The following is a 17,738-nucleotide window of genomic DNA, read 5'->3' on the forward strand; positions in this document are numbered from 1 at the left end:
TATGCGTGATATCAGGTCTGTCTGTCATGGCTGTTATTTTGCCCAATAATAGTAGTCCCAAATTGGGCTGTTTAGTCCGTCCATTTTGGTCCAAATTTAGCCAAAGATCAGCCTGACTGCTCGCTTGCTGTACTCATTGGAAACATGAGATCCATCATATTGCATAGCTTGTATTGATTAAATGATGGTGGCTTTATGGAAATATCCACAATACAATTTCATAAAATAGATATTTTTTTAAATATAAAAAATATGTATATATATATATATAAAAATACATATTTATTTATTTTAAATTTTTATATATATATAAAAACGACTAATTTAGCTTGTCAATTTGACAGATGTTTTGACGTAAGCAAAATATGACAGAAAACGGCCTGTAATCTTAAGGGTGCACAATTTAACAACAATTTATTACAATTTGAATTTGACATTTTAACCACCATTTGCTTCTGTGACATACTGCGCAAGTGCTAGGGGGGGCAAAAGACATGAGCAAGTCATTTGCGAAATTTTTTCGAAATCAGAATAATTTTCTAAATATAACATTTCATAATTTGTCATATGTTCAGCTCACAAATTATTATTTTCTCTATACTCTAAGCCAACGTTAGCAACTGAATACTGTGAAGGATGGTTTTGTTCTCTTTTAACATAAATATATGCCTTATAGAAAAAGGACATGTTAATCACAAAACATAGCGTGACTGCAGAAAAGCTGTTGTTAATCTAGGGTGTCGACTGTGCAAACCACAAGGTTGAGACAAGATGGAAAAATGCTGAATAACAAGAAGACAGGAACTGAGGAATGTGTAGGAAAAATGCTGAATAACAAGAAAACAAACACCATTCCGGACATTTGAATCCTGAGTGCTGTGTCTGGGCACCACCGATAGGCTAGCAAGTTTAAACCACGCTAAGCCTCTACTGTGACAGGCCAACTCTAAAGTTGGAACTACCTCTGTCACAGTATAAAATAAGATGTCTGTACTATTTCAGTCAGTTCTCTGCTTTACCCTGCGTGGTGATACAGTGAACCCGTATATACGAAAATTGCATTTACCATTTATCACTTGTGTTAAATAAATATAATTATAGTATATTCAGTGACTCTGAATCACATTTTATCCTGATACCAGATTTGATTGACGCAACCTTTGACAATACCTGCAGATGCTAGGTAGATAGCTAACTGGCTTGCTATATGGGTTAACTAGCTATCTAACTAGTGAGAGGGGGGCATTAATAAGCCACTACGAAAGGAGGATGAGGACAATAAGTTGGTCAAATGTAGCTACCTAGCTAGCTAACGTTAGCTACTGCTGGCGATTATTCAGTGGTGTGTGTACGCTTGTAGCTAGTTAACTTTAGCTATGTAGCTAGCTAACGTTAGCAAAACAAAATTCTCCAGCAGCTAACATTTACGTAAGCTAACGTTAGCCTACTCTGGGTAACATTACCTGCAGTCAGATGCTAGCTAGCTAGGTAGCAAGGTGGGGAAGCATAGATAGCTGGTTTGCTTACTAACTAGCTTGCTGTAGCTATCCAACTACAATGGCTAGCTAGCTAGCTCATAAAAGAGGATKATTAAAAGGGAATGGAAAAACCTCGGGAACTAAAGCAGAGCGAAGAAATGTATTCAATCCACTATTACTAAACATGTGATTGTAACATAGAAACATTTCTATTTTTTTGATCTTGAACAACGTTATTAGAYGTAAGGGTAGCGCCATCTTGAATTGCCATAATAAAGACTGACGCCAATGCATCTTTGGTAGAAGTGAACAAATTCTGAGTTTTGGCATGGAGACCGAAAGTGAATGCCATCGAAATGGGCCTTGCCTCTACTGCCCCTAAAATGTGTCTCACAACATTAACTGCTCTGTCATTGAGAGCACAACAACAATATTAAGGCAAGGAACTGTATAGCTACAATTCGTTTTTTTTGGTAATTATAGTGTACATTTTATATTATTTTTCTGATTGATACGATGTCCGTGAAATTAAATTTTGATAACAATCCGAGTAGACAAATCATCCAAAACGAGACAAGCTAGCTAGCATAGCTACTTGATTTAGCTCTGTTTGTCTTTTTTATGTATACAAAATAAAATACTCATTGACAATTTGAAGAGCATTTGTCAATAGGTATGGGCTGTGGGGCGGCAAGTAGCCTAATGGTTAGAGTGGTGGGCCAGTAACTGAAAGGTTGCTGGATTGAATCCCTGCGCTGACAAGGTGAAAATGTGTGTGTTTAAGGTAGTTGTTGTGAATTTGTTAGACTTGTTAGATATTACTGCATAGTCGGAACTAGAAGCACATCTGCTAACCGATTTGATTTGAGCAAGGCAGTTAACCCACTGTTCCCCGGGCCCGAAGATGTGGATGTCAAATAAGGCAGCCACCCCACCTCTCTGATTCAGAGGGGTTGGGTGAAATGATGAAGACACATTTCAGTTGTACAACTGACTAGATATCCCCCAATATCTAGCTAAAATATCTAGATTTARTATGTTTATTTTTATCTGTGATAACTACTTGGGAACATGAGGACGAAYAGGATGAGATTAAAATGAAGTAGCCGGAGGAAGTTGAGAAGCCACCCACGTGATGCTGCTGCCTCTCAGCCAAGCTTTTTAACTGGAAGGTAACTGTCAATGATTTATTATTGTTTTGAACTATTAGGCCTATATATAAATTAGGTCTGTGCTTTTTAAAATACTCTCTCTCTATAGGACACTGTGGTGGACTGTCAGCTGTTAGACCTTTGTGAGGAGGAAGACACTATAAGCTTTTGTTGTGTTACAGCCTACATTCTGTCACTGGCCTCCACACAATACCCCATAATGTCAAAGTGGAATTATGTTGTAAGACACTTTTACAAATTAATGAAAAATGAAAAGCTGAAATGTCTTGAGTCAATAAGTTTTAACCCCTATGTTATGGCAAGCCTAAATAAGTTCAGGAGTTAAAATGTGCTTAACAAGTCACATGGACTGTGTGTGCAATAAGTGTTTAGCAAGATCTTTGAATGACTATCTCTGTACCCCACACATACAATTATCTGTACAGTCCCCAGTCGAGCAGTGAATTTCAAAAACAGATTCAGCCACAAAGACCAGGGAGGTTTACCAATGGCTTGAAAAGAAGGGCACCTATTGGTAGATTTAAAAAAAAATGCAGACACTGACTATCCCAGTGAGCATGGTGAAGTTATTAATTACACTTTGAATGGTGTATCAATACATCCAGTCACTACATAGATACAGGCGTCCTTCCTAACTCAGTTGCCGGAGTGGATAGAAATCGCTCAGGGATTTTACCATGAGGCCAATGGTGACTTTAAAACAGTTAGAGTATGAATGGAGGATGGCTCAACAACATTGTAGGTACTCCACAATACTAACCTAAATGACAGAGTGAAAAGAAGGAAGCCTGTACAGAATAAGAAAATACTCCAAAACATGCATCCTGTTTGCAATAAGGCACTAAAGTAAAACTGCAAAAAATGTAGCAAAGAAATTAATTTTATGTCCTGACTACAAAGTGTTATGTTTGGGGTAAATCTAACACATTTATTTAATCTTTTTAATTTAACACATCACTGAGTACCACTCTTCATATTTTCAAGCATGGTGGCTGCATCATGTTATGGGTATGCTTATCATCGGCAAAGACTAGGGAGTTTTTTAGGATAAAAATAAACAGAATAAAGCTCAGCACAGGCAAGATCCTAGAGGAAAACCTGGTTCAGTCTGCTTTCCAACAGACACTGAGAGACAAATGCACCTTTCAGTAGGACAATAACCTAAAAAGTTGAATTTGTAAAAGCCAATTATTGTTATTATATTCCTTATTCGTACCATATTTAGTCATTCCAGTTGATATTTGATGACAACCCTGAGATTAATGTTGTATATAATGTTATGGTTAGGATGCCATGATGTAACTTGCACTCTGTTTTTAAGTTTGAGTGAGACAATGTATTTCACTAACCTTATTCTTTCAAGAAAGCTATTGTTTTATTAATATTATATTACTTGTTTATGTCTTTCCTTCTCAAATGTAAGACTAAAATGCCATTTGCAATATGTTTGGTGCATATACAGTACCAGTCAAAAGTTTGGACACACCTACTCATTCAAGGGTTTTTCTTTATTTTTACTGGAATAATAGTGGAGACATCAAAACTATGAAATAACACATATGGAATCATGTAGTAACCAAAAAAAGTGTTAAATCAAAATATATTTTATATTTCAGATTCTTCAAAGTGGCCACCCTTTGCCTTGATGACAGCTTTGCACAATCTTGGCATTCTCTCAACCAGCTTAATGAGGAATGCTTTTCCAACAGTCTTGAAGGAGTTCCCACATATGCTGAGCACTTGTTGGCTGCTTTTCCTTCACTCTGCGGTCCAACTCATCCCAAATCATCTCAATTGGGTTGAGGTCAGGTGATTGTGGAGGCCAGGTCATCTGATGCAGCACTCCATCACTTTCCTTCTTGGTCCAATATCCCTTACACAGCCTGGAGGTGTGTTGGGTTATTGTCCTGTTGAAAAACAAATGATAGTCCCACTAGGCCCAAACCATATGGGATGGCGTATCGCTGCAGAATGCTGTGGTAGCCGTGCTGGTTAAGTGTGCCTTGAATTCTAAATAAATCACTGACAGTGTCACCAGCAAAGCACCCCCACAACATCACACCTCCTCTTCCATGCTTCACGGTGGGAACCACACATGCGGAGATCATCTGTTCTCCTACTCTGTGTCTCACGAAGACACGGTGGGTGGAACCAAAAATCTGAAATTTGGACTCTAGACCAAAGGACAGATTTCCACCGGTCTAATGTCCATTGCTCGTGTTCCTTGGCCCAAGCAAGTCTCTTCTTCTTATTGGTGTCCTTTAGTTGTGGTTTCTTTGCAGAAATTCGACCATGAAGGCCTGATTCACGGAGTCTGCTCTGAACAGTTGATGTTGAGATGTGTCTGTTACTTGAACTCTGTGAAGCATTTATTTGGGCTGCAATTTCTGAGGCTGGTAACTCTAATGAACTTATCCTCTGCAGCAGAGGTAACTCTGGGTCTTCCTTTCCTGTGGCGGTCCTCATGAGAGCCAGTTTCATCATAGCGCTTGATGGTTTTTGCGACTGCACTTGAAACTTTCAAAGTTCTTGAAATTTTCCGTAATGACTGACCTTCATGTTTTAAAGTAATGATGGACTGTCATTTCTCTTTGATTATTTGAGCTGTTCTTACCATAATATGGACTTGGTCTTTTACCAAATAGGGCTATCTTCTGTATACCACCTCTACCTTGTCACAACACAACTGATTGGCTCAAACGCATTAAGGAAAGAAATTCCACAAATTAACTTTTAACAAGGCACACCTGTTAATTGAAATGCTTTCATGAAGGTGGTTGAGAGAATGCCAAGTGTGCAAAGCTGGAATGATTTGTTAATCACTTTTTTGGTTACTACATGACTCCATATGTGTTATTTCATAGTTTTGATGTCTTCACTATTATTTTACAATGTAAAAAAAATTGTAAAAATAAAGAAAAATCCTTGAATGAGTAGGTGTGTCCAAACTTTTGACCTTTAGTGTAAATATGAAATATCAAAACCAAATGGAAATCCCTTTGTTAATATGTTTTGGCAATAATTCACTTAATGGTGAGGCATGGAATAATATATATTTTGTGTATTGTTTATTAAAGATCAAATAAAATCCTACAAAATACCAACATGTAAAGTGTTGGGCCCATGTTTCATGAGCTGAAATTAAATATCCCAGAAATGTTCCATACAAAAAGCTTATTTCTCTAAAATGTTGTTCACAAATTTGTTTACATCCTTGTAACTATTTGTCCTTTGCCAAGATAATCCATCCACCTGACAAGTATGGCATATCAAGAAGATGATTATACAGCATGATCATTACACAGGTGCACCTTGTGCTGGAGACAAAAGGCCACTCTAAAATGTGTAGTTTTGTCACATAACACAATGCCACAGATGTCTCAAGTTTTGAGGGAGTGTGCAATTGGCATGCTGACTGCAGGAATGTCCACCAGAGCTGTTGCCAGAGAATTTAATGTTAATTTGTCTACCATAAGCCACCTCCAACATCGTTTAGAGAATTTGGCAGTACGTTCAACCGGCCATACGACCTCAGACCACGTGTAACCACGCCAGCCCAGGATCTCAAATCCGGCTTCTTTAAAAAACAATTTTTTATTTAACCTTTATTTAACTAGTCAAGTCATTTAAGAACAAATTCTTATTCACAATGACGGTCTACCCCGGCCAAACCCTAACCTGGATGACGCTGGGCCAATTGTGCCCGCCCTATGGGACTCCCAATCACGGCCGGTTGTGATACAACCTGGAATCAAACCAGGGTCTGTAGTGARGCTTCTAGAACTGAGATGCAGCGCCTTAGACTGCTGCGCCACTCACACTGAGACGAGCTACCCGGACAGCTGATGAAACTGTGGGTTTGCACAACCAAAGAATTTCTGCACAAACTGTCAGAAATCATCTCAGGGAAGCTCATCTGCATGCTCGTCGTCCTCACGAGTGTCTTGACCTGACTGCAGTATGGCATCGTAACAGACAAATGCTCACCTTCAATGGCCACTGGCACGCTGGAGAAGTGTGCTCTTCACGGATGAATCCCGGTTTCAACTGTACCACCATCACCTCATGTTTCAGCATGGTAATGCACCCATTGAGCACGTTGTGGATGCTCTGGATCGACGTGTACGACAGCGTGTTCCAGTTACCGCCAATATCCAGCAACTTTGCACAGCCATTGAAGGAGTGAGACAACATTCCATAGGCCACAATCAGCAGCCTGATCAACTCTATGCAAAGGAGATGTGTCACGCTGTATGAGGTAAATGGTGTTCACTCCAGATATTGACTGATTTTCTGATCCACGTCCCTACTTTTTTTTTTAAAGCACCCGTGACCATCCATAGATTTGTTTTTAATCACTTTACAGCATGTCAATTGACTTATTTCTTTATATGAACATACCATCCAGACAGTCTCGGAGGTAGCGGGGTGGCTTGGCTCATCTCCTGGTTTCTGACATATTGTAGGGGTGAGCGAATCATCACTGGTTCATACACACACACAGGGACATAGAGCCATAGAAACTGTTGCGGCCGCTAAGCGCCTTCACAACCCTCGCGGTGTTACCATGGTGAGGAGCAGAGATCTAGCTGACTCGGCTGAGTGGGTCTGGCACAAAGGCAGGTGGATTGGAGAGTTTATCACAGATAAGCTTTGGAACTATTGCCTCTGCCAATTCCTTTACTTCATTATTTTCTTGACAGTGTTTGTAAATAATTTCAATGAATATACGATGTGTTGTAGTGCAGCCCGTAAACTCGTCACAATAAATGTTTAAAGTGGATGGCTCTTTTACAATGACACTTCCTAAGTGTATTACTCATCCGAATGCTTACAGATACTGAGGATGTACAGTATATTGCTTGCTGTGTGGTCCTGTCAGATAGAAAAACATAACGAGAGCACTAATGGTTTGAAATGACTTAAAATCATTTACAAACAAATTCCATTTGTGTTTGAGTGTATTGAGCCATGTGCATTATGGTTACATGACAGAATATACAGATATAAATATCGTTTATATATTTAGGAAGAGTAAGGCTTAAAGGCAGAAAGTGTTAAAAAAAATGTATCATGAAGATATACAGATATCAGCAAATGGTCAGTTCACATCAGAAGACATGCTTGGGTAACACTTCCTTTTAAGGGGTTCTTATTATAGCATTGTAATTAATTCTAATAATTCATAGTTACACTGAAATAACATGTAACTGGTAGTAATTGCAGTATGTAATTGCACAGGTGTATTAACAAATGCTAGTTACCATGCTTGTTACAAATGTTAAAGTTTCCGATAGCATCCCAACGCACAATATTTCAGCCTGCACAAGTTTTAGCAAATTGGAAACTGACCAACTCATTGACACAACTCTGCAATAAAGGGCTCTGGAGTCTAATTACATTGTACTTATGCAGATATAACATGTACTCTGTGGGATACTAGTGCGTTTATCCTCCCAATTGGATGGTACGTCCGGAAGCCTTAATTAGGGCCAGGTTGTCAGGATGGCTAATGTACTATATAAGAACATATTCATTACAAGTAAGTAATTACACTGAAATAAGGACCCCTTAAATTGAAGTGATACTGAAACTTGTTTTTGAGCGCAGTGCAGCTCACCAGTCCCAGATATTATATGATGCTTCTGTTCAGTTCAAACATCCAAAACAGTTCTGTGGACTAACCCTAACGCAGCAATGATTGCGTGGCGTGAGGAAGATAGAAGATCTACATTTGGCCTCGACATGTGAAAAGAATCACAGGGGACCATATGTTGCATAAGTTTTATGTTGGCAGGTATGACTATTTAGAGGTGTCAATTTCGTTTTTTGCCGCTGTCATAAAAGGCTCATAAAAAATATCACAAATCAAATTCGGCTTGTCACCAAAAACACTCACAAACTTCTACAGATGCACAATCGAGAGCATCCTATCGGACTGTATCAACGCCTGGTACGGCAACTGCTCCGCCCACAATCGTAAGGCTCTCCAGAGGGTAGTGAGGTCTGCACAACACATCACCGGGTGCAAACTACCTGCCCTCCAGGACACCTACACCACCCGATGTCACAGAAAGGCCAAAAAGATCATCAAGGACAACAACCACCCGAGCCACTGCCTGTTCACCCCACTATCATCCAGAAGGCAAGGTCAGTACAGGTGCATCAAAGCTGTGACCGAGAGACTGAAAAACAGCTTCTATCACAAGGCCATCAGACTGTTAAACAGCCATCACTAACATAAATATATACTGACTTTCACTTTAATAATAAAAAATTTGATGTAATAAATGTCTCACTAGCCACTTTAAACAATGCCTCTTTATATAATGTTTACATACCCTACATTACTCATCTCATATGTATATACTGTACTCTATACCATCCACTGCATCTTGCCTATGCCGTTCGGCCATCGCTCATCCATATATTTTTATGTACATATTCTTTTTCATTCCTTTACACTTGTGGGTATAAGGTAGTTGTTGTGAAATTGTTAGATTACTTMTAGATATTACTGCATGTTCGGAACTAGAAGCACAATCATTTCACTACACTCGCATTAAGATCTGCTAACCATGTGTATGTGACAAATAAAATTTGATTTGATTTGGTTCGAGTCCTGAATGCTGATTGGCTGACAGTCGTGGTATATCAAACCATATACCACAGGTATGACAAAACATTTATTTTTACTGCTCTACTTACGTTGGTAACCAGTTTATAATAGCAATAAGGCACCTTGGGTGTTTGTGGTATATGGCCAATATACCACGGCTAAGGGCTGTATCCAGGCACTCCGTGTTGTGTCGTTCGTATACCTTGTGCCTTATTGCTTAAATATACAATGGCTGTCACCCAATCAGCATTCAGGGCTGGAACCACCAAGTTTATAATCCAGTGTATGTGCCTTATAGAATGTTGACCAATGTTTCTCCCCCCTCTTCTAAATAACAGCATCTAGACTTTAGATATTAATTGTATGTCTCTTGATTTTTCAATCATTCAATCATTCAATCATGAATCCCATAGACAACACAGCTGTCACGTGAACAGCTTCAGAGAGCACGCTTGACAAGTGTTTTGAGGATTACTTCTATAATGAACATTGCATGGTGTCAGACAGAGGCTGGAGGCATTGTAGCTAGTTATCTGGACAGACCTATCAGAAAGGAGCTGATGGAGGACTCAGGAAGTCAGCCTTTAGTTCCCCTCCATCCTATCAACACAGATCCAATCATGTGTTTCTGGGTGTAGACTTCTTTATGACATGATCATACCACAGAAATAACGCCACATATATTCCCCCCCAAGCAGACACATCGATGGCCCTGAACGAACTTTATCTGACTCTTTGTAAACTGGAAACCACACACCCTGAGGCTGTATTCATCGTAGCTGGGGATTTTAACAAGGCTAATCTGAAAACAAAACTCCCTAAATTCTATCAGCATATCGATTGTGCTACCATAGGGGCTTGGTAAAACCTTGGATCATTGTTATACTAACTTCCGCGCGCATAGAAGGCCCTCCCCGCCCTCCTTTCGGAAAAGCTGACCACGACTCATTTTGTTGCTTCCAGCCTACAACACGAAACTAAAACAACAAGCTCCCTCGCTCAGGTCTGTTCAACGCTGGTCCGACCAATCTGATTCCACGCTTCAAACTGCTTCGATCACGTGGATTGGGATATGTTCCGCATTGCGTCCAACAACAATATTGACGAATACGCTGATTCGGTGAGCGAGTTCATTAGAAAGTGCATTGACGATGTCGTACCACAGCAACGATTAAAAATTCCCAAACCAGAAACCGTGGATTGATGGCAGCCTTCGCGTGAAACTGAAAGCGCGAACCACTGCTTTTAACCAGGGCAAGGTGACCGGAAACATGACCGAATACAAACAGTGTAGCTATTCTCTCCGCAAGGCAATCAAACAAGCTAAGTCCAGTATAGAGACAAAGTAGAGTCGCAATTCACAGCTCAGACACAAGAGGTATGTGGCAGGGTCTACAGTCAATCACGGATTACAAAAAGAAAACCAGCCCCGTCACGGACCAGGATGTCTTGCTCCCAGACAGGCTAAATACTTTTTTGCTCGCTTTGAGGACAATACAGTGCCCTGACACGGCCGCTAACAAACCTGCAGGCTCTCCCTCACTGCAGCCGAGGTGAGTAAAACATTTAAACGTGTTAACCCTCGCAAGGCTGCAGGCCCAGACGGCATTCCCAGCCGCGTCCTCAGAGCATGCGCAGACCACGTGGCTGGTGTGTTTAAGGACATATTCAATCAATCCTTATCCAGTCTGCTGTTCCACATGCTTCAAGAGGGCACCATTGTTCCTGTTCCAAGAAAGTTAAGGTAACTGAGCTAAACGACTACCGCCCCGTAGCACTCACTTCCGTCATCATGAAGTGCTTTGAGAGACTAGTCAGGACCATATCACCTCCACCTCTGACACCTAGCACCTAGACCACTCCAATTTGCTTACCGACCACATAGGTCCACAGACGACGCAATCGCAACCACACTGCAAACTGCCCTAACCCATCTGGACAAGAGAATACCTATGTGAGAATGCTGTCATTCCGACTACAGCTCAGCATTTAACACCATAGTACCCTCCAAACTCGTCATCAAGATCGGAGCCCTGGGTCTCGACCCGCCCTGTGCAACTGGGTCCTGGACTTCCTGACGGGCCGCCCCCAGGTGGTGAGGGTAGGTACAACATCTCCACCCCGCTGATCCTCAACACCGGGGCCCACAAGGGTGCGTTCCGTTCTGAGCCCTCTCCTGTACTCCCTGTTCACCACGACTGCGTGGCCATGACCCCTCCAACTCAATCATCAAGTTTGTGGACGACACTACAGTGGTAGGCTTGATTACCAACAACGACGAGACGGCCTACAGGGAGGAGGTGAGGGCCTCGGAGTGTGGTGTCAGGAAATAACCTCACACTCAACGTCAACAAAAACAAAGGAGATGATTGTGGACTTCAGGAAACAGCAGAGGGAGCACCCCCCTATCCACATCGACGGGACAGTAGTGGAGGGTGGAAAGTTTTAACTTCCTTGGTGTACACATCACGGACAAACTGAATTGGTCCACCCACACAGACAGCGTTGTGAAGAAGGCGCAGCAGCGCCTCTTCAACCTCAGGAGGCTGAAGAAATTCGGCTTGTCACCAAAAGCACTCACAAACTTCTACAGATGCACAATCGAGAGCATCCTGTCGGGCTGTATCACCGCCTGTGACGGCAACTGCTCCGCCCACAACCGTAAGGCTCTCCAGAGGGTAGTGGGTCTGCACAACGCATCACCGGGGGCAAACTACCTTGCCCTCAGGACACTACACCACCCGATGTCACAGGAAGGCCATAAAGATCCTCAAGGACAACAACCACCCGAGCCCTGCCTGTTCACCCCGCTATCACAGAAGGCGAGGTCAGTACAGGTGCATCAAAGCAGGGACCGAAGACTGAAAAACAGCTTCTATCTCAAGGCCATCAGACTGTTTAACAGCCACCCATAAACATTTAGTGGCTGCTGCCAAATACTGACTCAACTCCAGCCACTTTAATAAAGGGAATTGATGGAAATTTATGTAAAAATGTATCACTAGCCACTTTAAACAATGCCACTTAATATAATGTTTACATACCCTACATTACTCACATCTATATGTATATACTGTACTCTATGATCTGTGATCTTTACTTCTTGGGGTGTGAAGTCACCCGTGTATCTAACGTGTGCAAGTATCTGGGCCCGTCTACAGGACGGGTATGTGGCGTTCTGTACCATCACTCATTCATATATCTTTATGTACATATTCTTTATCCCTTTACACTTGTGTGTATAAGGTAGTAGAATTGTTAGGTTAGATTACTTGTTGGTTATTACTGCATTGTCGGAACTAGAAGCACAAGCATTTCGCTACACTCGCATTAACATCTGCTAACCATGTGTATGTGACAAATAAAATTTGATTTGATTTGACATCCACCGACTATACAGTAGACAATGAATGAACCCCCGGCCTACCACTGTTACGTTCGTTGATGGAAGGATCGGACCAAGGTGCAGCGTGGTAGGCATACATTTTAATTTATTAAATGAACACCGAAAAAACAACAAATACAAAACGTAACGTCTAGTAGGGCTAAACAGCACAGTACCAAAAACAAGATCCCACAATCTACAGGTGGAAAAAGGCTGCCTAAGTATGATCCCCAATCAGAGACAACGATAGACAGCTGCCTCTGATTGGGAACCATACCCGGCCAACAAAGAAATAGAAAACATAGATTGCACACCCTAGTCACACCCTGACCTAACCAAATAGAGAATTTAAAGGATCTCTAAGGTCAGGGTGTGACAACCACATATGTGATTTCGAATTCACCGTGATGTGCGACACAATGATCAAGGTCCTCCTTTTATTGTTGTCATTTTCCTTTCTTCTTAATAAACATGTAATTTTAGCCATTATTGATGGATTTTTATGACTATCATTACTTTCCCCTGCTTTCTARCGCAATGGCTGATGGCTAAACCGGGCGGCGCTCAATCCCCGCAGTCCCAATAAAGCTGACAAGCTGACGATAAAGGCCTCTCCTGCTGGGCTTCCTCTCTGTTCAGTTCCTCTCTGCCTCCTGTGATTCCCATTACGTCATCACACAGCTCCCAGAGACCATTCACTTCTCTTATTCGCTTTCCTTCTCACAAAACCCACTGTTGCACACTATTCCAATCAATTAGAATAAAAGGCTTGTGGTTCAGGTATGAAAGGGGGCATTATTCAGTCTAGACTCTGGAAGGTATGTAATAGACATACCTGGGGCTACGCGGTCAGTTTATATGCTTACCAAAAACAAAGGGGTACCCCTTTTTAGCCAAGGGAAATAGGTTGTTTCTGGTTTGTAGGTTTTATACACCCCATGAAGGAATATATCTTGAGCAGTTTAACTCACCCCATGATGTTGACATCTGATATGAGGACAAGAAAGGTAGACAGGAGGGTCACATAAGGAGAAAGGAGGGTCATCTGGTGAGAAAGTATCAGAAAGCAGACCTTTGGTTTAGGTTTGCATGGTAAACAGGAAGCAGCATCCCTTTGTGTGGGTGTGAGACAGCCGACTAATAGATGTAGATATGTTCACACAGGTCATAGGGAGAAGAGAAGCCAACTGTTTCATTGCTTTGTTGGTATATATAAATATATTTTTTACCTTTATTTAACTAGGCAAGTCAGTTAAGAACAAATTCTAATTTACAATGACAGCCTCCCGGGGAACAGTGGGTTAAGGGGCAGAACGACAGATTTTTACCTTGTCAACTCAGGGATTCAATCCAGCAACCTTTCGGTTACTGGCCCAATGGTCTAACCACATGCCGCCTGCTATTATTATGTTTTGAACTGAAATCTACTGAAGTAAGTAGAAACAAATTGCACTATGCAGAAAGGGGAGAAATGCAAAATGTGTAAGATTAATGGTGGTGGGTCGTGTTTCAGAGGACGCATAGCTCTCGACCTTCGCCTCTCCCGAGTCCGGGAGTTGCAGAGATGGGACAAGACTGTAACTACCAATTGGATATCACGAATTTGTGGAGAAAAAAGGGGTAAAAGTAAATAAATAAAAAATGGAAATTCCTCAAAGTGATTTAGACTTAAATCCTTGAGTCAGAATGCTCTGATACTTGTGTGACAGTCCATGATCCAATCATTGACCCTGAAGTTCAATTACAATCCAATATTACTTTTCCACTTGAATAAATTGTACATCAACCTCCAAAGATGATTTTCAAAAAGAATACAGATGTTGAGCGATGGTATTTTACGACAGAGGGTACCCATAACTTTCAAGTCAGTTTCTCCTTTTGCCAACCCGAAAAGAGCCTTTTAGAACCCACAAGCTTCCAAGATACATCATTATCTGATTTTGAGATATGCCTCACATGAATGTCTAATAGTGGTATCATTTTATTTCCATTTTTGGTTGAAGTAGATTGACTGACCATGATGATGAATTGATGAATTGTAAATGCTTTTTAAATCAGGTGTGTGTGCTGGCAGTAGAGGGCAGTGTTTAGCTATATTTGTTATTGTCTTTGTCTACAGATTCACTCCTACCTGATGCATCTTATTGCCTGTTCATTGTAAAAGGGAATGTGTTCTCAATAAACTACCTGATAATACATGAACTCTTATGGTCAGTTTGAGTGGTTCTGAAGCCTGGTTGTACTTTACTTCTGACATGACACTGTCGTCTGTGCAGGTTAATATAATATAAGAGAGTCTAGTCACTTGATCCTTTAGTTTTCTTCCCAAAGGACTTTAATGCCTTCCCCATACCAGACAAACCTATCGGATCACAAAGCACTGGGTACAATGAACCCTAAAACCAAACAATTCCTATTTCGATACTCTCTTGACTGGGGTTAAGTTTAAATAACGTTATCTGGGGTCCGATGGCAGAAAAAGAGACTTGTAAGAGCCATGACCTTGAACAGGGAATGAGAATCTTCAAGGCTGTCTGCTGTTTTTACATGAGAGGCATTAGATTGTACATTTTGACAGATGTACAGTATGTGCATCACAGGCCACCATATGGCTTGATTTATGCTAAATTATGCACCAGTAGACTAAATTACGAGTCAGCCTTGGGTCACACACAAGAAGCGACTTTCACATCATATAAATCTTCAAAACATAAATCACAGGATATTTGTTCAATGTCACCCAAAGGCATTTATGTTCTTTCCTTTCAGTTCCATGATGCTCTGAAAGACCCCTACAGTCCATAACTAGCCTAGCTATAGTTTCAACATTACTACTATTGGTGTCTTGCTTGTAGTGCTTCGAAGGCAGTAAATGCAAATATATCAACCTCAAATAAATGACATGCACACAAAGGGAAAGGGTTTAAGCTCTGTCATTCATCACTCTCAGTGTCAATCACTCAAAATATATGCATAGATGATTAGTTCCTGGTCTCCTTCAAGGCCTATTTAAAGCTGAAATGTAAGAGGAGACAGTGAATGACATTTCTCACAGGTCTCCAATCACATCAATTGCTCAGCTGAAGTCCATTCACTATGGGCATTCCATTGAACCTTGGTACTCTGCTCCTGATACTCCTCTTCTACACACAAGGTAAAAAAATATATATACCTAGACTGCACATGTACAGTGAGCTCCAAAAGTATTGGGACATTTGTTGTTGTGGCTCTACTCCAGCGCTTTTGATTTGAAATTATACAATGACTATGGAGGTTAAAGTGCAGACTGTCAGCTTTAATTTGAAGGTATTTTCATCCATATCGGGTGAACCGTTTACAGCACTGTTTACAGAGACCCCCAATAAAAATGAATGGAAAATAATGTATTGTGTCATTTTGGAGTCACTTTTATTGTAAATGAGAGTAGAATGTTTCTAAACACTTCCACATGAATGTGGATGCTACCGTGACTATGGATAATCCTGACTGAATTGTGAATAATGATGAGTGAGACAGAGGCATAAACATATTCTATTTTTATTTACAATAAAAGTGACTCCAAAATGACACAATACATTCTTAACCATTCATTTCTATTGGGCACAAAATAATCAGAAACAACCAAAACAAACAGCAGATGCTTCCAACAAATGTGTAGTCACAAGCTTGATGTAGTACTTGCGTGCTATGAATATGGGACCAAATACTTTAAGTAGTAAAGTTACGGTAAATTTGTCCCAATACTTTTTCTCCCTTAAGTGCTGTAATTTCTAAATGGTTCACCTGATATACACTACCGTTCAAAAGTTTGGGGTCACTTAAATGTACTTGCTAATGAAAGAAAAGCAAATTTTTTGTCCATTAAAACAACATCAAATTGATCAGAAACACAGTGTAGACATTGCTAATGTTGTAAATTACTATTGTAGCTGTAAACGGCTGATTTTTATGGAATATCTACATAGGCGTACAGAGGCCCATTATCAGCAACCATCACTCCTGTGTTCCAATGGCACGTTGTGTTAGATAATACATGTTTATAATTTTAAAAGACTAATTGATCATTAGAAAACCATTTTGCAAATATGTTAGCACAGTTCTGGTTCTGATTAAAGAAGCATTAAAACTGGCCTTCTTTAGACTAGTTGAGTATCTGGAGCATCAGCATTTGTGGGTCCGATTACAGGCTCAAAATGGCCAGAAACAAATAACTTTCTTCTGAAACTCAGTCTATTCTTGTTCTCAGAAATGAAGGCTATTCCATGCAAGAAATTGCCCAAGAAAGTGAAGATCTGGTACAACGCTGTGTACTACTCAGGTTCACAGAGCAGCGCAAACTGGCTCTAACCAGAATAGAAAGAGTGGGAGGCCCTGGTGCACAACTGAGCAAGAGGACAAGTACATTAGAGTGTCTAGTTTCAGAAACAGACGCCTCATAAGTCCTCAACTGGCAGCTTCATTAAATAGTACCCGCAAAACACTAGTCTCAACGTGAACAGCAAAGAGGCGACTCCGGGATGCTGGCCTTCTGGCAGAGTTGCAAAGAAAAAGCCATATCTCAGACTGGCCAATAAGAAGAAAAGATTAAGATGGGCAAAAGAACACAGACACTGGACAGAGGAACTCTGCCTAGAAGGCCAGCATCCTGGAGTCGCCTCTTCACTGTTGACTTGGAGACTGGTGTTTTTTGCAGGTACTATTTAATGAAACTGATAATGGGCATCTGTACGCCTTTGTTGATATTCCATTATCAATCAATTTTATTTTATTTCTATGAACGAAAAAAATAGCTTTTCTTTCAAAACAAGGACTTTTCTAAGTGACCCCAAACATTTGAATGGTAGTGGAGATGGAAATAACCTCAAATTAAAGCTGACAGTTTGCAATTTAACCTCATAGTCATTGTATCATTTCAAATCCAGAGCCAAAATAACAAAAGAATGTGTCCGTCCCAATACTTTGAGCACACTGTATGCATTGATTCAGGGTCTTGTACTTTTGCAGTCTACTACTACTAATCCAATCCGGTATTATGCAAGGTGGTATCAAATAAGAAAAATCCACAACATTTGGTGTTTTAGATA

General features: G+C 40.7%; 1 protein-coding gene across 1 annotated transcript in view; it reads left to right on the top strand.

Moving 5' to 3' along the window:
• LOC111952707 (mast cell protease 1A-like) overlaps positions 1–17,738 on the top strand; it is a 68,705-nt gene that overhangs the window by 46,456 nt on the left and 4,511 nt on the right. The gene's annotated exons all lie outside the window — the stretch shown is intronic.

The sequence above is a fragment of the Salvelinus sp. IW2-2015 genome, linkage group LG26 (assembly GCF_002910315.2).
Source record: "Salvelinus sp. IW2-2015 linkage group LG26, ASM291031v2, whole genome shotgun sequence".
Lineage (NCBI taxonomy): Eukaryota > Metazoa > Chordata > Actinopteri > Salmoniformes > Salmonidae > Salvelinus > Salvelinus sp. IW2-2015.